The following is a 26,365-nucleotide window of genomic DNA, read 5'->3' on the forward strand; positions in this document are numbered from 1 at the left end:
TTCAAGGATTGCAGGCCACTTGACATGCATTACTTCTTCAGCAATGCTTTCTGATATTTATGAATGTAAAGCCTGATTCAAAAGTAGTGTAATGTCAAATGAATACAAATCCAGAAAGTACAATGGGGTTTGGAGCAGGCCTTTGTATTGTATTCTCCAAAGCAAAAAATAGCAGCGTATAACTTTTAACTGTGTACAATGACACTTTGGAAGCTGCAGGACGAGAAGCAAATAATGGTCTTCCAGTTTTACTCAGCAGCCTACTGAGTCCTTTCAGTGAGCCATGAAGATGAATATTAGTCAATAGACTGTGCCAAAAAGAAGGAAAAAACCCCAGAGTTAGGTCTTAATTCCTATTGGATTTAGGGTTAAGCATGAACAGAATTATTTTTTTGGCCCCTGCTTTACTCTTCAGACATTTGTCTGAGATAATTCTTGCGAGTGTGTTCTAATTTGAAAGGGGAGTGGTAGTCACTGGTACACTAACATCCAACCACAGCAGTGACTTTACTCGTCCTGAGAAGGAGAAACTTGACCTTTGTGTGTCCTATAATTTTGTGAACTTTTGCTGACTGCGAGCTTGCCTTGTTTCTAAGGGTGCAGTTATAGGATGGCCAGCATTCAGCCTTGGCCTGAGCCCGGCAAGAAATGGGTCCCTACAGGTCTGTTGAAAAAATATAGTAAACATGACCTTGGTATTCTATTACTGATTTTCACAGTTTCTTCATGTACATGTAATCTGGTAAGCAAACAATCCCATCCATTAAAAGTTAACATTAGCTAAATGTAAATTAGAATGTGTTTGGGTCCCAGTAAAGTAGTGAAATTAGTATGAGAGATAGAAGAGTGAAGAAAAAGGAAAGTATATGTTGAGGCAACGGTGTTGATAGAAAGAGACCTTAAATAAGCTTTCACTTAATTCTGTTCATTGTAAGTCTGTATACAGATTTCTCTTGTAAAGGTGACTGAATTAAATATTTCCTAATGTCTTCTTTTGTCATTGTTTCAGATTTCCACTGCAAATCCATTGTTGTTTTGACTTCATGCAAGCAGTGTGCTTTTTGTCTTCCTCATGGTGGGAACTAAAACTGCAGAGCCTTTTGACCCTGCAAGTGTTTTAGGCAGAGTCAAGTTAGTTTTCATGGCAGGTGAAGGAACCCATTAGCTTTCTCATTGTTACTCCTATTCATAACCCTTTTTTAGGTAATTGCAGTGCTGCTTGTTCTTTCATTACTTCCATAGCCCTACATGCAATATGACATTGCTATGTAATACAGAAAGTCTACTGGGAAATAAGGTAAAGATTTGGAAAACAGTCATAGAGTCATACTGAAAAATACCGATAGCTAAGTATCCTGTTTGCAGCATTAAAAAAAAATATATCCCACAGCCAGCCTGCAATGCACCTGGCCTGTAGAGCAAAGATCCTCTCCCTTTCCAGCTGGGTCAAACTTGTTCCAAATTTTTGTTTATGGATCTTCTGTGTGGATAGCTGTTTATTATTGAGCAATCATAAATGCGTACAGGTTTTGCTGGTGTTTTTTTTCCCTTTGTCTTGACTCTCACCAGATATATGAGAAGAAAACCATAAAAAAGCAGGGTATCTATCTGTCTCTTTCAAAGATATTAATGAAACTGGTGAAGAAAAATTGTTTTGCAAATTAAATACATTTTTATTTGTTTCTTCAAAATTATGCATCTCAGCCTGGGCCCAAATTATGTCAGGAATTAGGCACTTAAATATTTTGATAGAATATGATTTGAATTTGGGTTTGAACGAATATTGGGAAAGAACATACAAATATACAGACATCTAGTCCCATGAAAATACACTTGCAGTGGTGGATCGGTTCTGAAAGATTTTCCATTAAGCCTGTATTTGGGTAGTGGATTTTTAGCCCCTGCCAAGACTTGTATATAAGTCTAATAGAGTAATAGTGGTTGTTTTGACTGTTTATGCACTGTACACACATGCAACATGCTACAGCTATTGGTATTCCAGTTATGCCAGCAACACTAGGAAAGCTCAGAAGGACTAAAGACTGAAATGCTAGCAGGCAATTGCTATTTATGTCATCCAGTGGAAGGGCCATTGTAATTTAATTGTTGCTATAAACTAGGAGGAAGTTGAATATTTCTTAGGTTTAAAGCAGAACTGAGAAACGAGAATCCTGATAGAGCAGCTGTGAATTTCTTTTTCTTTTTTTAAGCCAAACATCAATTTTTGCTTAAGGAACAAATAATATTATTTGGGGGGAAAGCAGTCTACAAGACACCTGCTTACCTGCTCCCTTGTATGGGAATCTCAGCATTAAATAGTGTAATGTAATTTCAGGGACTGCAGAGAAAAAAAAATTAGCACTGTATCTAATTTATGGGATCTCTATGTTTAAAGCTTGGCCAACTGACAGAGAGTTAAGAACATAATGGTTAATAACTTTTTGTGAAGGATAAACATTAAAAATTAAGAATAATTTATCTTCTTGTAAAAGAAGAGTTTATAACCTGCAATAATGTATTGCTGTTCAGAAAAGAGAAATTTAGACAGAACATTATGAAAGGTTTCCTGACAGGAAGTTTTATTAGACAGTGGAACTGAATCTCAAGGGAAGACATAGGAGCCCACTAGGTTCAGACATTTAAAACAGTCTGAGAAAAATGTCAGAAAAATGGTAACTCTGTCCAGCTATTGCACAATTGGTTATTAATCTGATATGCCTCTTTCATTTTAACCTTTCATAATTCCATGGTTCATTAGCCAGCAGTCCCTTTCCTCTGCCCTCTGGTACCTCCAGGACAACTTCCATGCAATTTGTAAAAACACATTTCTTACAAAACATGTGTTCCCTTTGTTCTGTGGCAGAATAGTATCCAGCAACCCTTCTTACGAGGTCCCTTAACTACCCAGACTTCTGCTGTTTCTGTTGTTTTTATTTTGTAAGACTCTGGCAATGACACAGTTACTTTCAGTCTGTGAACACTGGTTAGAAATATTTTTTTTTAATCAAAATGGGAAAATTCAACCCTAATTAAAATAATCCTAAAATGAGTTGGGACTTTTAGAAGAAAAGTGTGTGTGTTCATTCTGCTTTCAAGCATTTTAAGACCTAAGCTGTTTAACAGATGACTAGTTTCATGAGAATGGGAAACAAAAGACCTGTAACCTCTGTTGAAAAACTCAAAAAAAGGACACAAGTTCTTCGAAAAGCTGTGTTTTAAGAAAAGTTCTTAGGAGACTGTTACTCAAAGATGGGTTGCCAGCAGAATTCATTAGCTCCAAGTCTGTTCAACTTTATGAGACTCTTGTTCATTCATTTTATAAGGACAGTTAATTTTCAGCCTTGTCTGAGGTGTCGAGGCTGTCAGCTGTGAGAAGGAGGATTAGCAAGCAAGTCAGAAAAAACCTTCTCCCCAGTGTGTCTCGTGTGTTGTCAGTGGCCTTTCAGCAGAGCTCCCTTCCGTACAGCTGCTGTGCTGTGACATCATGGTGTGCTACAAATCCCTGCAGACTTTTGCTGGGTGATTTGCTGGAAATTTCTTAGTCCAGCCTGGTGTCAGTGCTTCACTTTTAACTATTTTTTTTGCTTTAAAGACTAGAAAATATTTGTTTGGAAATATAAAATATTGATTTAGTAGATGAAAAAACCTGTGATGAATGTAACATTTTTCCAAGTTGCTCTACCAGTGTGATACTCTCCAAGATACTCTAGTAATATTTTATGTGAACCTGAGTTACTGGTTAGTAGGAAACTATTACTTCAATGGGAAATTTAAGGAAATGTGGAATTGAAAGAACACAGTTGTTCACTAGATGTGGGTTTTTTTGTTTTCTTCTTGTCTGGAATAGGTATGTTTAATAATACAAGAGTTTCTATCCACAAAGAGATCAGCATAAGAATTTTTCACCTCTTTTTTCAGTCCTCTATTAAATAGTGCTTACAGGTTACCCTGAGAATTGTCTGAGGACTGAGGCTAACTTTCTGGATTTTTCCCTGTGCCTGTGGAGGTTGGTTCATTACATCTAAGTATTCTTTTGTTGATTTGTATCTGTGACAGCCAACAAATGGGAAGTCATAATGTCCATGTTGTAGAAAATCAATTAAAAACCAACAAGTTCAACAAATTCCTTCATCTCCCCTAATCAATACTGAGATTAAAGTGTCAGATAAAATCCTTTGGGTAGTTTGTTGCACCTGCAATGAAAGAAAAACATGTAAGAATATCTTTTACTTTCAGGGTTTCTCATGGCTCTTTACAGCTACACAGTTAGGAGAAACAAGTCACTTACCAGAAATTAAACATTATTGCTGTCAAACTAAATTACCTTCTATATACAGTGAACATCATGGTAGCACTCTGACTAACAGAGCATCTCAGGAATTTGAATGCTCTGAGGACTGAATTATATATAAAATTCTCTATTTTTTTAAAGTTAAAAATTTAGTCAAATCTGTTATTATTTTTTTGTTTTAAAGGCAAATTGATAATTCTGATCATGTGCTATTTCTATCACTATCTGTGGTAGAATGGTAAATATAAAAATTGTGTAACATTGTTACTTTGTAATATGAACATCAAGATGCGAAAACTTATGTTGCTCAGATAAAAGGACAAAATCCTTTTTTTTCTCTCTGCACTTACTGTTAATTTGCACCACTGAAATAAGACTCAATCTGCCTGGGGTTTTAGAAACTGGAGGATTGTTTTAAGGTCTCTTTTAGATCTTGATTGTAATGTTGAAGTTGCTAGCTGCTGTAATGCAAACACCCTGCCTTTGTGCTTTAACTCCAAGGGAGAGGTGTGAAAGTTGTCCCTGCAGGTAGTGAGCATGCAGAGGGGACATGCTCTTGGTAAGTACAAGAACAAAAAAGAGCAGCTTACAAAACTCAGTGACAGATGACTATTGAGAAAAAGATGCAGATAGTTGACTATAGAGTTATTCAAAATGCTTCATGGGGCTCCAGAAAGTTCTGCTGTTGGACACTGGCATCTTCCTGCTCCTTGTTATCCCAAACAACTCGGCATAGCTTTGTAAAAGGTTGTCAGTTCCTAGCTCCCATAGATGTCTCTGCCAATAGTCTGGGTTGCTCTCTGGTTTGTTGGTAAATTTGAGGGTGGAAAGCTTTCAAATTCCCCTGCCAGACTGTGTAAGTTATAAATTAATTTAGTGACTGATTGAAAGGTAAACCTTTACATTTAAACCTAACCCAAGATACAGTGTCCTTTCCTATCCAAGAAATTCATTAGTCTTTGACCAAAAATACAGCTCTCATCTTGGCTGTGAGCCATATTTTAACCATGGCATCCATCTGGAAACACAGGAGTATGACTTTTCCCTGATGTCTTCCTCGCATTTTTCATGATTCCTGTTTTATGAGAGAGATAAGGCAATCTAGACCTTTGGCCCCATGCTTTACAATACACCTGAGACATTCATTAATGGTCCAGAAATTATTTGCATGTCATCTTATTGGTTAAATATCCCTTACTTATGGCTTCATGCTTCTTTCCAGTGCTTTAGACATTTATGCTAACCACCAAGGGAAAGCTTAGCATAAGATTACTAGGACAAATCAGCTTTAAAGCAAAGCTATCCAGAGCTTGCTCTAGTGGAAATTTGTTTACTCCCTAAAATTCTTTTTCTTTTTTGGTGTTATGTCTTCAGCCAACTGGATTAATTTTTTAGAACTCATTTTAAATGAGTGTTTTCTTTCATCCTTATGTGTTAAAGGACCTACCAGTGTTGCCAATATTTTTCTGTTTTCCTTCTCCCTGTATGGAAGAACACATCTATTTTGTAGGCTGAGATTGGAGCATGATGGTTTAATGATAAGCAGTTTTGCAGTGGCTCTGATACAGCTCATGCTGAGCTGTCATTGGGAGATGAGACATTAAGCACCAGTTGCCCTCTGCAACTCACTGATAAGGAACCAGAGACACACATTTAAAATTGACTTTACACCCTACTGCAGGTGCTTGTAAGCATTGTTCATGGCCATTAACAGTGCAGTATTAATTTTAGTAGAGGACACAAGGAAGAATGCTTCTGTTTTGGACTGGATGTGATTGATTCATGTGTATCTGCTCCATTTGGAAAAACAGAGTCTGATAAGAGTCTCTAAGCTGCACACTATGGCATCATTAGGACAGAAACCTGCCATTTTTTTTCAGAACTTTTAAAGAATTTATTAAGAAATCTGTTTCTTCTACGGATTTTATTAAACACTGCAGCCATGCAGTAACACTTTTTGAGGCAATGCAGTTGTAATACAGAGGTGTTTGTCCACACTTTGAAGAGTCCACACTTTGAATACCAGTAGAAGGGTGTTTTTTAACTTTGATTTAATGAAAACATTTCTGAACTTTCAGCATTGGCTCTACCACGGTGATGAATTATCTCTGAAGTGTTAAGTATCCTGTTTTGCCCATCTCTTTCATTTGAGAAAGAAAAATAACTTCTCCTAAAACGTCTGAGTAGGGAAACTGTTTTTGTTCCTTCAGAGTAGAAAAGTAGCAAGCCTGGAGTGTCACTGTTTCACTTTTTTAAGGAAGGTTTTTTCAGCCTTTTATTCCTCATCTTGTTTATTTACTCAAGTTGCTTCCTTTTTGATTTGTTTATTTTTCATGGTAAATATTGAAGTTATTCATGAATCTTTATAATTCTGGACTGTTTCTGCAACAATTATTTTGAATTAAGTTACTGGTTGCTATGATTTGGCCAATTGGTTTGATATTTTAATTATTTAACTTTGAATTAAAATTAATTTTATTTAAAATTTTGAAACTGATATTAATGTGATTTGAAATTATTTTGTGGGTCCATTTTTGAGAAAGGGCTTCCTGTCCCAATATCTTTTAATGTTGCCTTGTTTAGTCACAGTTGTTTAAAAACAACCAAATGCATCTGGTTGTATGTATGAGCATTATAGTGTTGAGTGTGATTTTAAATTAGTTCAGTCACTGTTTCTGATTTTGGTGCTCCAGTAGGAAGAACAGCTGATTGTGTACTGTCTTCACAGCATTTTTGTAACTCAACAGAGGATTTGTTTTGAAATTTGTTATTGACATCAACATATGTGCAAAGCCTTAGCCAGAGGGGTGGTTGGGATTTCCACTTAAATTGAAGCAGCAGTTTATGCCTCTGCCTTGTTTCCTTTGGACAATGCTCAGCCTCATGTTGAGTGAGTAAATAATAAATCTATTAAGCTTTCTCCTAAAGTAATTTCACTGTGTACTTATTTTATTTCTGACTGGTTTCTGACTTGCTTGCAGGCCATCAGACTGGCTCTGTTTTCCAATCCATCTGTACCATGTATATTTACAAGGTCTCTTTTTGGAATTTTAGGAAGATATTAAGTCCTGTGTTAAAATCTTAGTCATCTGAAGTGTCAGATAATGAATTCTGAGCCTGCACATAGTACGTATTTGTTCACATTTTTATTCTCATTTGGTCTTTTTGTGTCCAATCACTATTTTTGTGTAAATAATGCAAACTCATTTTTTACAGATGCAAGGAAGAAATATCAGTCATTTTCATGGCAATCGCACAGTATTTGAAAAAAAATGCAACTGAAAAATTTACTCTGTGGTTGGGGAACTGTGAAACAACCTCTCTGGAAAAGCACAAGTCTTCTGTAGACCCAGGAACAGGAGCCATGTCCCTGTCACTTGCACAACTTGCCAGATTTCTGAGCTGTGCCTGCTCCTACCCGACTAGCTGAGTTTGTATCTGCCTCTGGCCACTAGTCCTTCACCAGTTCTGCAGTTTAGAGCAAGCCTTTAAATCCTCTCAATTGCTTTCTCAACCAACATATTCACCTTGAAAACGGAAAACAGTTAATGCCCTCACTTGGAATTTAATGATTTCTTTCAGCGTTACATGGAGGGTGCATAGAAACTGTAGAGCAATGGAAAAACAAACCAAGAAAGGATTAAAACAGTCTCCTCTTGCTGACCGTTGGTGTGGATTTGTTTTAGTGGTGATTTTTCCTTTACAATGCCAACGAGATATAAATTATCATGAGCTCTAAAAGGAAAATCTGTTGCCTAATATCTGCAGAAAAGAGCCCGCAGGATGAAGTTTTCTACTGTTTAAAACAAAGCCGCCTCTTTCTTTTGTTTTCTTGGAAGCATCAATTTTGGTGTATAGAATACACAGGTTTTGCTCTCCTGAATCAAGTTATTGGAATGTTTGTTGGCAGTATTTGGGAATGTGTGCTTTAAACTGGTCAGCAGAATTAACCTGTAACCAATCTCTCAAAGATATTGCGATGCTTAGGATACATTCAATAAAGTGACAATTTGTTTTCAAAAGAGAGCCTTTCTAAACAAAAGCTGCTCTTGTAGGTGAATGTGCAGGACTATTACATAGCTGGATAAAAAGCCTTTGGATCTTACTGGTGGAGATTTTAATGTGTTTGTCAAAATCTTGGGGTTTCATGCCCATAACTCTGTGCCAGTGCAAACTCCTTAACACATAGATGCAGTTTGCACACTTCTGATCTCATAATTCCACATGAAGCTTGGTTTAGTAGTTGTTGTGAATTAGAAAAGGAAGGGGAAAATGTTGATTTTCAGGTTGGCATTAATTTTATGCCTTAGCAGTTTTGGAGGGACTTTGCAGTTATAAAACAGAGGCACTATTTTGAAGGCCCAGTTTCGTGTCAGTGGTGGAATATCAATTACCGTGGGCTGAACCTTACTGTTTTCCTCTTTTTCTTCTGGTTCCTTTTTCTAGGAGATGTGGAAAGTGGGGGAGAGGAGGTGAAAGCAGGCTGAAAACTGTCATTCACCACCGTTGTACTAAAAAGCCTATTAAACAGAGCCTAACAGCTGTATTGATTCCTGCTTACAGCTTTCCAGAGTGCCAAAAGGCTCCTACTGACTGATGACTTGGAGTTTGGCCTTCAGAGGAGCTCAGCACACAGGGACAAGCTGGCCCCTGTGCTCCCACTGCGGTGGGGAGTGGCAAGAGCCAGGCCACTGCCTGCTGGACAGAGGTGGGTGATGCTGTAGTTCTGCCTGTTGGCTTTAATGAGAGTTTTTCCAGAATTATGAACCCTGTGTTAATGTTTTGCATTGCTAACAGATAAGGGGGAAAAAAAATCTCAACTTTTCAAGTCATGCATTTTATCTATGTCATTGTGGCACTGCTTGAAGTCACAAACACTCAAGCTCCCATAAAGTTGTATAAAAAGCCTTTCAACAGAAATTTTAGCATACTGACATTCTCACCACATCTGAGACTATCCAAATAGAAATTCAGAAAATAAACTCCTGGGCCAAAACTGCATTAATACTGAATCACTACCATACAGGCTGTTGGCAGCTCAGATGACTAAAAATTAACCAAGTACTGCAAAATTTCATTCAGTAATATCAAACAAAACAACCAATTATTACTGTAATAATTTCTTCTAGAAAGCATGAGAGTACTGAAATGCCTTAGAGCTCTATGTTGGTCCTGTTCCTATCTTCTTCTGCTCACACTGAAAACTCTGGCTAGGTGACTCTTCCTTTACTTAGAGTTTACCCATTTTCTATCATGGTTGGTTTCGTAATTGGACATGCTGTGGCAACTCAAGGAGGTTTAAGTACCTCTTAAAGTAGTCACATTTCTTATTTTTTCACTTGTAAATTGGATATTTTATTCTACATCAGTTATCCTCATTTCAATTTCGTGGGCTCTTTTCTTTAAATTTCTCTATAATTTATAACATGAATTATCTTCCTGTTGAAGGGCCATAACCACTTCTATCCCAGTAAAAATGTCCTGAAGGAAATATCCTATGGTTGCATTTTTCAGTTGTTGTATTTGTTAAGAATGGAATCTTCTTAAATATTATATTCTGTCTTTTCTCTGACTAAAAATAACAAGAATTCATTATTATTTTGAATCAACATTGCAAAAAATGTGATGTACTCGGAAACATTTCAGTAAACTTTAAATTCTGAGTTCATTAACGAGTGAAGTAGAACATTGCTGGTATGTAAAAATATGTTCCTAAGAAGACAGCTATAAATTTGTTTGTAAAGTTCCCTCCACCTCTCCTCTGATCTTTTTGGATAAAATGCCCATTTTTGTCTGCAAATTCATTTGTGTTCTCTAGAATTTTAGAGAATATGGGTAGAAATTAAGGAATAAATTCATATATATATAATTTTTCCTTTAGAACTTATGTTAATTATTTACATTAATATCTGTATTTGGCAGTTTTTCAGTAGGACTGGCAAAATTTAATGTTTTCTTTGTTGCTTCCTATTCCTATTCAGACAGCATCATATTTCAAGATTAATTTGAGTTCAATTTTTGCCAAACACTGTTTTCTGTAATATTTTGTTTTGCAGAAGTCTTGACTAATTCCCACGTCCATATTGTCCAATAACAGTTTTAAGTTGAGCTCATTAAATCTCAGAATTCTTCTCAAAAAGTCAGTTGGTGACAGGGTGTTGATGAAATTTGTTAAATGTAGAAGTAAAATGAGTCAGTTTTGGGTTATGCAACCTGCAACTGAGCTTAGAGAACTCATTTTCATTCCATTTCACTTTGTAGGAAAAGATTTTGTCTCTGTTTCCTGATTCACAGTAGATGTGGTTACCAAATGTTCAGGAAGGCATCTCAAGTAGTCAAAAGGTGAATGTCTCAATATATATAAATATCCATACATATGTGTAAGAATGTATTTTTCTTGTGCACAGCTGCACTTTTTTTTTTGGACAATGTTTTCCCTGGCTTATAAGTGGAAGAGGGAAAAGAAACACTATATGCCATGGGAAATGGATATCACCTGCTTGCATTAGCAAATATAAAGCAATTTTTATCACTGGCCTCTAAATATCTCTTTTATTGCTTCTCACTATTCTGTTCTGTCTAGTCCTGGGAGCATGTTCCTTCATATGCACTGTCATAGTCTTTGATAATACTAGCTATTTCATTACCAAGAGTGCTCTGACATAATTTTTTTGTTACACAGAAAATCCAAATAACCTGCTGAATTGGTTTATGTTGCAAGATGATAGGTGGTGTGTAACTGTCACACACAAATTCTACAATCCTGTAATTTGTGTAGATAAGAGGGCTTAGCACTCTTATTCTGACAGAATAGGAACAAGTAAGAATGAGTTTAATACTTCAATGTGCTTGTATTTTTCTTTATCACATTTAAAATGTAGTAAAACCCTTTATTTTTATTTTTGTGAATGAAATTCTGTATGGATTGTACCAGAGAAAATATTACCATCTACCAAGTGACTGAAATCACCTTGCTCACAGGTATAAAGTTTTCAGTGCTCATATTAAAAGCTTTACACATCTCATGAAGCTTAAGCAATGAAAAAGCCTGACAAATCCAGTACCTGAAAGCTAGAGAGAGCTGGATCCTTAGCTGAAGAAGTGATCACCAATTCCAGTGTAACCATTCTTTTGAAACTCCACATCTCTTTTTAAAACTACACAGCTCCCTCCAAAGTTTGAGATGTGGAATGGAAGATAGGGGGAATTGTCTTCCATTGTCACCTCTGCTGTAATCTTAAAATATTGACATTTTTTCTTGACTTCTCCTGGTGACTCTGGGATGATGTTCAATAATATTTATTTCAGTTGCAGTATCCCAGAGAACCAGTGAGTCACAAGACATATGTGGTCCCTAATCTGTTTATGTCAATCTATATATATATATATTTAGGGTGTATCTGAAGGAATAAGGCTTCTATTAAATTCATAAAATTTTTGAAAAAATATAAAGAAAAAACCTGATGGTAGCTAGGTATAAAATTTTTATATTAAGAGCATTTGTCTTATTAGGAGCACAGTGCAGGCAGTACAGTGCAAATTACACTCTCAGCTCTCTCTGTGTATCTGCAGAAAATATGCCTCTTGGTCCTCTTGTGTGCAGAACACTTTCAATCCAAAACTGCATAACATGAAAGAAACATATACTAGCAAGCAGAACGAGGCTGCCAAAACTTGTGTTTTTCCTGGGCCTGGGCCTCCAAAAAGGATATATGTTTTTAATTAGCCATGTGATGACAAGATTAAGAAGGCAGGCACTTCCTTTTGCTTACCATAGCCCCACAGCCACTGTGGGCAAAAGTATGGAACTTTTTTGGGGGAAAAAAAAAAGGAGAGTAATAATCAGATTTGAATTCCCCTAGTTACAGCTGAATGGTACACCAGAATACTCAAGGTACATTATTTGAGAGAATAAATTGATATAGATCTATTAAGTTAATTGAAGTTAAGGTAATTTAAACTTGCTGAGAATCTAACTCCTATGGTGAAAAACATGAGTGAAGTCCAACACGCTTTTGTGTGATTTGTTTCACTGGGGAAGGAATGATACCTTAGGGTTTCTCTTTGATCGCAATGGAGCAAATCTGCAGCTATTTCCATGCCTGTAAAATGCTCCAAGTTACATTTAAGGCTGGACTAACATTAAGAAATAGTCCTTTTACTGACTTTAGAGAAATAACCTTGGTTTGCAACAGTTACACATGATATGTAAAGAACTTGATCACTGAATGAAAAGAGATATGGAGAGATGATATATAAGAGATGATTTCACTTTCATATAAATATTGATAATATATCAGTTGCTTGTTCTTACGTGTCAGACTTTAGATACTGAATATCTTATGTCATTAAACTATATCATCCAATAGGTCTTGTTCTATTTCCCCCAGATAACTTTGGGTGGATCTTTGAAACATCCATTCAAATATCTGATTATTTTGCTGACTACCCTGAAGTTCAGTTTCTACATCCTTGTGCTCTGCATGTACCCTTTTTTCTTTCTCCATGCTGGGAAACTGTTGTAAATTATTTTCTTTGGCTGGGTCAGGAAGTATTTTTCCATTTGGCTACTCTTTATTCCTGCTTTTCATTTGCAGAGTAATTTCATAGTTAGACACTAGGCAGCTGGTCTTCTAATGTGTGGACTGGCTTAGCAAATAATTTTATTATGTCTACAGTGCACCAGGTTGCATTATAAAGTTTCAGACAAGGCTATCTCCTTCCTTTCTCATTCATAGCTTTTAGCTACGCCTATGCAATTAAATGGGGTAGCTGACTCTCTGCACATCTTGATAGATAGAAAGAAGAATAGCCTCTTTGGGTTCTACGGGTGTTGTTTCAAGATTAGTTTAAGCCAATCTAATTGCAGGCAGCTCACGTTGACCCTCATCATCCCTGCTTCTCTTCCTCCCCAGCAATATTTCCAGCTGAATCGGGTTCTTGGCATGGTTATGTGTGTGTGCCACTGACAACAAATGGGAAAAAAGACTGAAGAGGAGGGAGGAGGAAATGACTGGCATAGTCAGGACCTGGTCATACCAAGCCAAGGCCAGAACAGTGCCCTCAGCAGTGCACACTCACCAGGGTGAACAGGGGGATTTTTGTCATTTGTGCAGCTGACCTTCATCAGCGCTTTCATCTCTCATCTTCTGGTAGCACACTGTACGTTAATGGCAGTGTTTGTTCTACTTTTTCAGATATGAAATCTTGTAAGACTCTGTAAGTTCTGAAAGGTATGCTAAGGTAAAGGACATGAGTAGAGGTTTTTACGATTTCCAAGTTTATGTTGAAGACAGATTAAAGTGTTTAGTGTGAGATACAGCAAGTAATTTTTATCAAGTAGTATAGCAAATATATTTGTGATACTACTTTTTTTTTCTTTTTTTGCAAATAGTATAGATTTAGGACAATAGAATACAAAGACAAGACAATATAGTCATTATTATATTTCATGGCAAACTTTGCCTTGAGTTTAGAAGGGCCAGTTCCAGCATCTGCTTTTCTCAGTGGCTTCAGCAAGATAGTAATTTAGATTAAACAAATAAGCTTTAATTCTGTTAAACAGCTCTCAAACTTTGAGACATGCAGATACACCCGCCACATGTAAAGAAACCAATTCCAATCTTCTTAGCATCAAAAGAAAACATTTTAGGCACATGTTCAGAGAAATCCTGGTCCTAGTCTTAGAGCCAATAGCAAACACTTGTCAATGGTATTTTGATGTTTTCCACTTTATGAATGCCTCCTGATGACCCACTTAAAAGGATCCTCCAAAATATTTTTGGGCAATTATGGAGGCTAAACTGGAGTCTGGTTGTTCTCTCTATCTTCAGTAGGACTCCCATAACTGCATATATTTCTGAGCTATCTATTAGCATAGGATTTGGGCAATATGGATACAATAACTTTTAGAAGAATGACCATTTCTGGCATATGTAATCTCAGCAAATTAAAATTTCCACTAATAAGAGCCAGAAAACAATTATAATAGCAGTCTGTTTGCAAGGCTGAGACTCTCTATATCAAAGCAACAAATTGTAACTTTGTGAGGCTGATAATAGTGGAAAAAGGTTGGATAGAGTGTAAATCATGAGATTTTGGGAAGCTGTTGCCATTTAACAAAATATTCCCTCTCTGTTCTTTACCTGCAAGAGCGGTAAGTAATCTGTGTCTATAAAAATGGGCCTTTCTGTAGTTCTTTGCCAAGGTGGTTCACTTGCGTTGCTTCTGTACCTGTTCACTTTATGTCTGTGGATACCCTTTCTGTACTGCCATTAGCAAAACATGCTTAACCCAATTAATTTAATCTATTTCCATCTGGAAAGTAAGTAGATAGCGTGTGGAGGGAATGAACTTCTATCAAGGCATAATTGAGAAATGCATTAATTGTTCTTGTCTAGCCATTTCCTCTCTCTATAATTCTATCACAAATTTGAAAAGACTGGTTTTGCCTTTTCTGCTGATAGAGACAAAAGTAGTTGTCCCTGGGGGTTTAAGAAGTGCTTTAGGATGTACAGTTGATTCATGTATGTTTGAGCATGTTCTTTCCATCAGGACCTATTTCACAGTGCTCTTTGTCTGGTTGTACCTTGGAGAAGACCAGGTGCCCAGGCTGAGGTTACTTGTTTACACTGCCAGCTCCATTTGGTATTCTGCAGTATTTTTGCAAGAGACAGTCCAACACTCCCTCTCTATCGCTGCCAGCTGCTCACCCCATTCCTCCTGTGTTCTTGAGTAAGTAAGTGTCTGTGTGATCATGGTCTGAACGTAGAACAAGGCACCTCATCCAGCCTGACAACCAATCCTTCTTACTTGGCCAGTTTTTGATTGAATCAGGCTCCTGGTCCAGCCACGTTATGGTGGTGTGGTCTTTAGTTTCAGCCCAAGGTAGGAGCAAAGAACTGGAGCAGATTGTAAGGCCACACTCTGCATGGCAGCTGATAATGATGTTTGGTTAAGATAACTTTATAATCAACTTCCTAGTCATTACTTTTACATTTTCTTTAAATACTAACAATCTTGAGTGCTCTAAGATGTCGTTTTGCTTCTGTCTCACACAAGCCTTTTATTATCATTGTGCTAATGTGCATTTAATTAAAAGTAACAATGATGCAGGTGATTGCTTTGAAAGTTCCCAGTGAGAGTGGATATATGATCTGTTTCTCTGGAGTAATACCTTTCCTTCATGCTCTTTTCTTGCACTGGTGAGATTTGATTGCTTCTGGTGCTTAAATCCACATATTCAGATGGGTCTATTGCTTCTCCCCCGATCCTGCCCCTCCACCCCCTTTTTTTAATTCCATTGAGGTTGTTTATGTGTTTATTCAGTGGTTGTATCTGAAGTTACTGAATTTTTCCTTTAGGAGTTCCAGTGCTCCGTTGTGAATCCCAGAAAGGAAGCAGGGATGGGCTGCTTCTCTTCAGAACATGCTGCTTGTTTTTTTAATACATTTTTCCCTGAGTGTCTTCCCTGTGATTCCATACAGCAACTCTCCAGCATTCGGCTGAAAAACAATTTCATATTTCCTTGCATTTCTCTGCCAGCACTACCCTGGACTCTGACTAATGTTAACCAGTGTAATTATCTGTGACTTTCCTCATGAGCTTTCCATTTCCACTCAGTCCACAGAATGGTGTTCTCCAATCCACAGCAATTATGAGCATGATATATGAGACAGCTGGAAGAGGGTATTGAGGATGAAAAATTGAGATGGTAAAAAACAACCACTGCTAAACCAAATGCATAGGAGGTCTCAACTTAGACTCTCTTCAAAACTGCCATTAAAATCATTGAGAATTCTGCTTGCATGTCCAATGCTTTGATCTCTATTCTTTGTTTATTAAGTCTGTGTTTGAACTTGGCTCACTGTGCTAAGATATTTGAAACACATAGCACTGAGTTGTCTTTGCTCTTTTGCACATGTCAACCAAGGCCAGCCTGTTTTTTTCCCCAACAGATGGAAACAAAATCTACGTTTATATAAAGATGCGTGGAGAAGATTCTTGTGTGAATATGTCCTAAAATAACATCCACATTTGATAACAGGGAGTACAAGATAGAAGGGGTAGTGGATTTCTGCCCATGGCAGGAATCCATGGTTTTGCACTTCTGAAAAAGGGAGGTCAAGAGTCCAGGTTTTTGGACGTCTCATGATACTGTGTTTGCTGGATGCCAAAGTTATTTGTGAGCATCTCCTGCAGGTCCCCCTCAGCTCCAGCTCTTTCTAGCAAGGGATGAACAAATCCCAGAGGATCAATTACTAACTTCAGATAGGCAGTACTCCTTCTTGCTTTGCTTCCATTTGTGCTGAATTTCGTGATTGCTCTTACCTATTTTATAGGAATATGTAAGACAGGTTTCTCAACTTTTGTTGGTCTCTGACCTCTGCTCTTGCTGTTACCTTTTCATGAGGAGTCCACAGGCAGAAGGCAACACAACCGAGGTAGATAGGCACATTTTCTGAAGAGACTGTGCATGTGCTGTATGTGCCAAACAGATTTGGTATAGAATTTGCTGATTTTAGAGAAATACTGGGATTATAAGGTATACACATCAAAAGAATAGTAGCAAATCATGGAGAAAATAAGTAATGCAAAGGCCATTGTTTATTAAAAGAAATATATTTTGCATTATTATTTGAATATTTCTGTTGCTGTGAGAAATACGAAAGCGAAATGTGGGAAAAATTGTATGTTGAATAGTTAAGTGTGTGGTTTTCTTTTTTTTTTTTCTTTATTTCTCATACAGAGCTTTACATTTATCTTATTTTTGTTTCTTTTACCTTTTCTATTGTGTTGAAATGAATAGGATTGCAGTCATTTAATTGTTACTAATCCCTTAATTAAGTCACCTCATACCCAATATAGCTGCATATCTTCTTGATCCAGAACTACAAATATGCCCCTGAAAAATAAGTTCTCTATATTTTTGGCTGTTGAAGTAAGTGTGTGTTTTTCAGAATTGTTAGGTAATGTTATGTTAATATAACATTAAGATGTGTTATTATCTTAAAAAAAAAGCTTAGGAAAAAAGCATAAAAAATATTAATCTACAAACTCCTTATTGTTAAGAAATAAATCTTTAAAGAACCCAAAATCCTAAAATATTTTTAGAGTAATTTGTGGAAAGACCTGAAGCTGGTTGAAATATTGCAAATAAATAAGAACGTTGTTACAAAATTAGAAAAAATCCCATCTGTTTTGCAGTACATTTTGAGGTTTTTATTTTGCCATTTAAATTGCAAAAAAAAATGTTATTTAGTATCAATGGCATTGTTTTGTATAACGTTCCAAAACATGAATATATATGTGAAAGAAATTAGCTTTGTGTATTTTTATTCTCAGTTCCATTTAAAATAAGTAAATTTTTAAAAAAATTAGACTTAGATTTTCATGCAAAATACAGATTCTATTTCTTCAATGTTTTTAATTTGAATTTTATTACCCATCCCAAGTCTGCAAGTAATATCTGCTACAACAGTGCCTGCCAGTTTGGATTACCTTCTAAACTCTGCTGCAACAGGATCAAGTTTTTGGGAAACATTTAGGGAAATAATGAGTGGTTTCCATGGGCTCAAACTGTGACTCACTGTGATCATCAACTTAAATAGATACTTTTTTCATGTCTTGGTGACATTGGTCACCTTTGCCATTCAAAGGAGATTTGAGGATGCTTGTAGTGAGGTCAAGTGATACAGGACTGAAAAAATATTGACACTTTAAGCTCTTCACCACAGCCCCCTGTGTGCACACACAAGTGAGCATTTCACCTCTAATACTGTAAATGTGCCTTCAGTCTCAGTGGAGAAAGATGTTAGTTGAGAGCTGGTGATGGAGTGAGCACAAATGAGCTGTTGAATGAGACTCTGGAGTTGGAGGATGCCTGTTCCCAGTTTTCCAGGAGGCTATTGGTTTTGATTGCCTGCAGAAACAGGAAGATTGCACAACGTTTAATCATCTTCTGAAAGTTGTTTTGCAAATGTTTAACCTAGGAACCAAAATTCTGCTGCCTCATTTTTCATGTAAGGAATTAAGTGTTAGTGAGCTGCAAAACACATCTCCTACTGCTCAGAGACAGTATCAGAGTGTAGCAGCAATAAAACACAGTTCTGTGTTTAATAGTTCTGGAGGGACAAAGGACCTACTGTGTTACAGTCCTAGTTTAGACCTATGTTTCAGTTCCCCTTTTCAGCATCGTGCAAGTTAGAATAATGCTGTCAGTTCCACTGAAACTGATGGTAGCTTTTGTGGGTTTTACATGGAATTAATAGGGTAACAGAAAGTCAGCATATACAAAATTTTGCTCTTCATTTTATTCTGTGAACAAATAAGAGTTTCTGCAGAGAAATAAGAAAATGAAATTAATGTTACAGCACCTTATTCAGTTACCTCAGGTTTTCTTGTGGGAAGAAAAAAAAAAGAGTACTTTTATGCCAAGTATGAATTACTTAACCCTTACTTTTTCTTGAATCGTGGCCACTAATGTCTGTTTTAGACTTTATTTTCTGATTTTGTTTATTTATTTCCAGGCTGAAAAGATTAACCTCTTGCATTGTAAACAACCATTGAACCTTCTGAAGAGATTTCTCATCTGGGCTGTTTTGCTGGTGAGTTGCTTGAAGCCTGATGCTATAAAGATAATAGAATTAGGAGACCTAGCAGGCCTCATTATTTTTAATTACTATTGCTGCTGCTCACACACTACATGTAATTCAGTAAAGCTGGAGTGGAGTGAGGGGGGGACCTAACAACTCTGCGTTTCAAAATAGGCCATCATAGAAGCAGCAGTTGTCAAATCTTTCTGTGAATTACGTGTTTTTCAGATGTATCATTCTAATAATATTTTGAACAAATCTCAGAAATTCAATAAAGCGAAGAAGAAAAGGGAATGTGGGCCTTAAATAGGTCAAAATCTAAGTACCTTCAGCTTGCTTTTTGGTTCATTTATCAAAGCAAAATCAATTGTTATTATTAGCCTATTATCGTCATCCTTCCAGTGAGCTGGGTTCATTTTAATCAATATTTCTAATTAAATTACATCAAATGCAGTTTTAAATTGTAGCAAGCTAGCTCTATGTAGGCTAAATTTATATACATATCTTTATCTATTATTTTCATTCTCTCTTTATTAATAAGGTATTTCTTTACAAATAAGCAATAAGCAGCTGTGTTGAAACAGTTATATATCAGAGTTGATAGTGGACCACCTGCTATGTTGAAATGCTGTTTGTCTTTTATTTTTATGGACTGTATGCTTTAAATAGCTCTGAAACTGCCATTGAATTTTCCGGTCACAGTGCAGAGAGACTGAAGACCAATGCTCTGGGCCATGGTTTTTGCTGGCTCCTTTTGGCTTGTAAACTAAGTATTCATGGCCATGGATACAAATAGAGCAAATACCATTCCGTGGTGGTTTCTTTTCATCCTGTAAGTATCTGCTCTGCTCCTTCAGGGTTTGTCTGACAGCTACAAAGCCATATATGCCTCAATGTTCTGATTTCCCTCAAGTTGGTATTGCTGCTTTGTGAATGCAGTGCTAAAAGCAAAAGTAGAGTTAGTCTTGCTTTCATGTCTTCCAGAGAAGGGATTTTACAGCTTTGGAGAGAGCAACAAAAATGCACTTTCTTAATTTGCTGGGGTATTGTTTTATTGTGGCTGCCCATTCAAAGGCTCTGCACATCATCCTTCTCTTCCCTTACATTAATAAAAATACAGTAACTGTGCTATGGTTGAGAATAATAGTTTTGCTTCCCTGCAGACACTAGTAAATCATGCAATAGCAACCTCCATCAGATGTACTTTCCAGGATGATAATGTGGTTCTAGTTCAAACATTCATGACTTGGAAGTATTCAATATCTCTGTATCTGTCCAAGTTTATGGCAGCAACAGAAGTCTTACCTTCATGGTGTGTTTCATAAGCACGTGCATGTTGGGTAGGTGTTTGCACACATATTTATGCACGTGAGTGTTTGTATATATAAATCAGAAGCCTTTCTGAGGAGATTACTGGGAGAAGTCTACTCTTGTTGCCTGCGTATGGAAGTCAGCCTGAACAATGAGGTCAGCAAGGACACGCTCAATACCACATCTTTCTAAATAATTCTTTTGTAGCTTAATTGATGCGACTCTAGGGCCATATTTTGAATTTAAATATAATTCTGATTCTTAACTCTTTTACTTATGTATTGTAGCTGGTCATCCATATATTTTTCTTGGCAATGAATGTATAAACTCAGAACAGTCTAACTTTCCTTGGCTCTGCTCTCCTGATGACACTTTTGAATGCCATCTCTTAAATATGCAATTTCTGTGTTTTTCACTCTGACAGGCTATTTTGTTAGTTTTGAGTCCCATATTTCCTCGAGTGTATATTCTGAAGCAGATGCAGTTTTCAGTAATACTCTATCATAAGGGAGCTTAAAAACATATAACTAAAGTGACCAGTACCCTAATGGGAACTGAAGTGCAAGTAACTGTATCACCATGTTGTTATGTTTACTTCCATGACAGTCGTATGTGTGGTCAGTATACGTGTGTGGAGTGCAAAGCAGAAAGTAGTTTAAAACTGAAACATGCAGAATCTTTAATCAAGGCACATTCAATTCTTTCTTCACAAAGTTTCTCCATTCTGTTTCTTCTTAGGAAGCATTCTGTCCAATCTAACACACCCACAGACTAAATTAGGCAGGTCTCAAGAAGAAAAATGTATGGAAATATATCTGAAGGCACCTGTTTCTGTGCCTCCCACCACCTCCTGTTTTGGAACATTTTAAAGGATTTATAAAGTTCTTAAGAATGCCTTCCCATGTGGTAGAAAACATTCTTTGCAATAATAAGTTCTCCAGCGCTTACAGTTACTCTGTTATCACAAGTGTTACAGGTGTTTTTTAGGGACTGAGTCCTGTGATGATAAGAATTTTAGTGTTACATGTATTTTAGAGTACTTTCTTCATCCATAGAAATGAAATATGGTGCTTTCTCATGTGATTGTAGTCTGTAATTTAGAAAATTATAGTTGCTTGTGTGTGAATTAATCTTAACACTCAATACTTTAAAACCAGAATAATCAAGAGTGCTAAGTGAAAGACTTTCCCTGTAAAAGCTGATTCATGATTTTGTCTAAGCTCTTTAAACACCTCTTTTGCATATTCCCAACATATTCCTTATACTGTACTGTGTATTTTAACTAAGCTGTTTCTGATTTATTGTATACACACCCAAACTAATCAAAAGATATCAAAATCCTTCCAAAATTTTTTTTGGTGGGGCGAGGAGTCTGTGAGGATGAAGAGAGTATATTGTAAATACTTAAAGATATAACAAGTACCACAGGGCCCAAACCTTAGCCTTTTAATCCTGATTTCAGTAGTTGCATACACATGGAGTCCTTCCCTCTCATTTCTCCTTTTACTCTGCTGATGGGATGTGAGGTGACTTCTGTGATAGAGGAAACCTATGAGGCTTCTAATAAGTGTAAAAACAGAATCTTCTCTGTAGTGATATCCTAGGAGAGTAGAATTTCACTTGTAGGTCAAAAAAGGGGTTTTGCCACTGGTAGTCAGTAGTGTTTTCTGCAATAGCTGATGCTTCTGACTCTTGGCCCTCCATCAGGGGGTTCCTTAGTACATGTTGCCCAGGTGAATGAATCAAATGGAGTCAACACAAAAGCCAGTAGGTTCTCACTGAATTTTTTCTCTTTTTGTGAGAACTTGTTTTTGTTGTAGCTGTGTAAGACAAATACTTGATTTTTTTTTTTAATTTCATTTTTAATATATGGATCTTAAAGCATGTTCAGAAGAAGAGTTAATATAACTTTTCCTGACTGATGTAGTTACAAAGAGGTCATGGCACTGGGCAGATGTGGCAATGAGGACAGCAAGATAAGCATCTTTGAAGTATAGGTTTGGCATAGGACAAAAGACATTTGCTGAATCAATCTTTGTCCAGTTACCCATGTGCTAAAACTGGTGGCCTGTTGATGTACTTGTCACAGTAATCAAGACTAGATATGTCATTCCCTGTCTTGCACTTCACAATGCGCAGACATGCTCTTGTGAGCACAACTGAAATCCTGCATTTGTAAGGAAGGCTGTTGATATGGAATATGGACTGGAGTTCATTTATGTGGTGGAGGGAGGAGTAGGAAGAATAATTAAAATTTTAGTACTGCATGTGATGCATCCTGCTAGGAAAATAGCAACACAGTGAGTTCTGCGGCATTCCCATTCATATCACAGCTGAATAAAGTCATGGCAAGGTGAAGTTTTATAAAATTTCGTTCTGTATTGTGAACAGAAAAAAATACTAGAAAAAGAGTAGAGACAAAAATGTATATTAATCAGAGAAAGGATGTTCAGTGCATGACTATTTTCCCATTCCTCTGCTTCTGCATTTTTTTTCTTCCAGGCTTTCAGATGCTGAGGTGATTTTATGTTCATCTTTATTTCAGAAGCAATTTAAATACAGATTTGCATGTTCATTTGTGTCTCAGGTTAATTAAAGGTCAATATTTTGGAAGGGATTAAGGGGTAAGTGCAGTTTCCATGGGATGAACCTCAAAAAGATTTCAGTGATTTATCTTTCCATATGCATGTGTGTGTGCATATAAGGTATGGTACTTAAACATCTATTACAGAAAACAGCACCCTGGGGACTTGGGTAATAGATCATTTTAATGTATGAATAGGTTACATCCCTAACTACTAGTTGGGAAGGGTTACTTCTTATGGGAAGGGGGCTAAAGTAAATGGCCTAGAAAATTTATAGTGTTGCAATTCAACAAAAATATTGATTAGAAGATGAGGAACTCCATTTTTATAAACTTAATCAACACTGATTGTTTGATTTCAGCTAGTAGACTGTCAGGGAGAAGAAATAAGAGCATTGAGCCTGGAGTGGTTCAGGGGGGAAAGGAGCTAGCAATATTCTAGGGGGGGAAAAAAAGTACCAAAAACCTAAATCCAAAAGCACTAATGTAACTTTCCAGAAGATTCAATGGCTAAAAATTTAATAGGGATAGAAACTGCCTAGGTTTTGTTTTGTTTGCACTGCCACATAGTTGCCTGACTGGAAATTATATTTCAACAAGCAACTGCTGTATTTATTGGCTTATATTTTATTTTGCTAATATTCTGCTAGTGTCCTGTATTTCCATAGTAATCATGTAATAATCCGTTCCACAAAATAGTAGGTTGCCAAGATCCATTTAGAGCCGTGAGTGCTGTGGCCAAAGGTCAGTTCTGGGGGAGCTCTGCTCCTCAGTCTGCAGGTGCCACTTGCGTCACAGCCATTAAGCATGAAACTAAAATCAATTTCACTGCATCTTTGCAAGCTGGCAAACATAGGAGCCACCTCAGCAGAAAAAAAGACAAAAACTGGCACATGCAGTGAGCCTGTGTCTCTGCTGGACAGAATCCGAAAGAAGTTTTGAAGAGCCTGTAACTCTGGTTGTATCTCCAAAACCAGCTGTTGTATTGTCTCTGCTGCCACTGTTCAGGTCTTCGGTGCTGCATTTGTGTACTGTGTTTGAAGTGACTTGCCAACCACAGTCTGAAGAATTTGCTTAATTCAGCAAGGTTTCCAGTGGTATCAGAAAGTGTCTCAGAGTGGGCTTCTGATTCTGGATTTAAAATGGCAAAGTGTGGCTCCTCCTCAGCACGTGATCCACTATATGACTCTATGTTTTCATTGCCATGCTAGAGATTCTGTTCTACCTCCTTGTTTGAAAAATTGACTTTCCTTCCCTCATTGGTGTCACAGAGACGATGAACTTTTAAAAAGCTTTTCCTCCTGAACTTGAGATGATTCGTCAGGAGGATGACAATGCCTTTCAGGTAATTTAGTAAAAGGGCATCCAATTAATCAATGTATCAATTTTAAAAAATCAGTTGAATACCAATCATTTGTCATAACAATCTTGGTTACTTCAAAGTAAAAGCCTAATTCATGGTGACTTTAACAAAAGGGAATAAAAATCCTAAACCTGTTTGGCCCTTGGGTTCATTTTAAATTCCAGTTTTATAATTAAGTTGTGTTTGGTTCTTTATATGAATTAGTTGCTATTTTTTCTTCAGAAAATGGTATCCTTATTGTTTCTATTCATCAGTGATTTACAAGCACAGTGGTATAAAATTCTGGAGTACCAGTGAATGGCTCAGCCTCCCAGGATTCTGTCATACTCGTCACAAGTACTCATCTTTTACCTGAAAGCCTCATGTGCTTTCAGGGCCCCAGGCTGAGGGCTCCCTCCCTTGGCACAGCTATCTGGAGCAAGAAGGAAGCTGTAATTTTGCTTGGAGGTCCTCTCTCTTTTAAATGGTCCCTGGGCTGGGGAGGGATCCATGGCTCCAAAGAGAGGGAAGGAGCTGCTGCTGAGGAGCACCCTGTAGGACAAGGGCTCTCTAGGATGTCTCTCACCCACCCTGGGTGCCAGGAAAGCATTTCTCCCTGCTCTCATGGGCTTTCTTGGTTGTGGGTTGACTGCTGGATCACTTCAGTTTCCAATTCCTTCAAACTTCTCTTGGGCAAGATGACCATTACTGAGTGCTTTTAATTTGACATTTTCTTTAGAAGCTATCAGCATCCTGGGAAATAACATCTGTCAGGGAGGTGGCAAGCTGGGAATTGGGTGCCTGCCCAGCCGTAGCATAAAGAGGCTGCAGGGCACAATTGACTGGAGTGAACAGGGAAATTTCTGAGCCATTGATCCACGAACCCACATAATGTGTGAAATTGGAAATGTAGCCTGTCAGAAGAAGCTAGCCATATATTTTTAGATTATCTAAAAAAACCCAGTACCCTTAGCCATTGTTCAATAGAAAACATTCTTTATTTCTTTTTTCTGAAGACTGTTTAGAGGGGGGTTTGGTTGTTTGTTGTTGTTATTTGGGGGGGTTGATTGTTTGTTTTGGTGAAGAGTTTTTTGTTGGCTGTTTTGTTTTGGTTTTTTCAAATTTTTTCCTACTGATAAAGATTGTAATTTTTCCTTTTAAAAATCATTTTAGTAGACCAGCTTCTCTCTCATGTCACATAGCTTTGTGTGAGTACATATGCATTCATAGCTGTTCACATAAATGTTTTTCAAAGGCAAACTCAAGGTAGCATTTTGCATTATACTTCTGGATGGTAGATCCAAACTCCTGGCAGGACAAGAAAGTGTGCAGAGACTTGTTTAACATGCATTGTCACCAAGCTAAATGAATGTGTAACGGCAGCCTTAGAAGAAGTCTAATCTCTTCCTATTTACTTTCTTACTATGCTTACAAATATCTCTTGTCTTCAGTGGAATTATTTCTGATTAGCATGTCTGTGAAACCATCCTAGAGTCATCACATATTCCGCTTTCCTCATTTCCCCCTCTTTTTGGTGGGTTATTACTGCACCAGTTCTGTAATTCCTAACAGAGGTTTCCTAGTGGCTGTGAAAAGTTTTTTGGAATCTGCAGCATGCCTGCTTGAAGTAGTTTCTCATTCTGTGAATGGATTTTTCTGTCTCATTTGCCAGAAGAATATATGAAATAAGGTAGCTAGGCTGGAACAGCACCTTTCAGCACAGACACCTTCTTGTTTAGTTCATCCACTCCTACTGAGCAGTAGCAATTATCTCTTGCATGAAGCTTTTTGTCTTATTAGGTATGAAGAGCACATTAGCTATTCAGAAACTGGAATATTGCCATCTCTACCTGTGGAGGAGGAGAAGGAAAGGCTGTTTGGGCATTGATTGCATTTTAGCATTTGCAATCCTCTTCAAACTTGGGAGATTATCTTTTCTGCTATGTGCCAGTCTTCTGCCAAAGCCTTTTAGTGTACAAAATTCAACAATTTTATTTTTTTCAGCACACAATTGAATTGATGAACCCTACCTATAGGTTTTCTTTTTTAAGCTATACACAATTTGAGAAGTGTTTGTATTCCTAGATATGAAATAAATATGAACCTATGTTTCACAAACTATTTAGTAGCATCTGCCTCTTAAGGAAAAAAAACTTCACCTTTACTTCGTGTTTAGTGTCACTAATGGTAATTGCACAGGGTATTTAAAATGGAAGATTTTCCATGACCCTCACAGAAGAGTA

General features: G+C 37.1%; 1 protein-coding gene across 1 annotated transcript in view; it reads left to right on the forward strand.

The window, feature by feature from the left end:
• The window catches only part of RET (ret proto-oncogene), a 184,776-nt gene that overhangs the window by 43,099 nt on the left and 115,312 nt on the right, over positions 1–26,365 (forward strand). Inside the window, exons 4-6 of the mRNA XM_085064050.1 lie at positions 8,855–8,999; positions 10,553–10,633; positions 18,820–18,897. The gene's annotated coding sequence lies outside the window, so the exon portion shown is untranslated. The remainder of the gene's footprint in view (positions 1–8,854; positions 9,000–10,552; positions 10,634–18,819; positions 18,898–26,365) is intronic.

Source organism: Lichenostomus cassidix, chromosome 6 (assembly GCF_008360975.1).
Source record: "Lichenostomus cassidix isolate B80296 chromosome 6, HeHo_3.0, whole genome shotgun sequence".
Taxonomy (NCBI): domain Eukaryota; kingdom Metazoa; phylum Chordata; class Aves; order Passeriformes; family Meliphagidae; genus Lichenostomus; species Lichenostomus cassidix.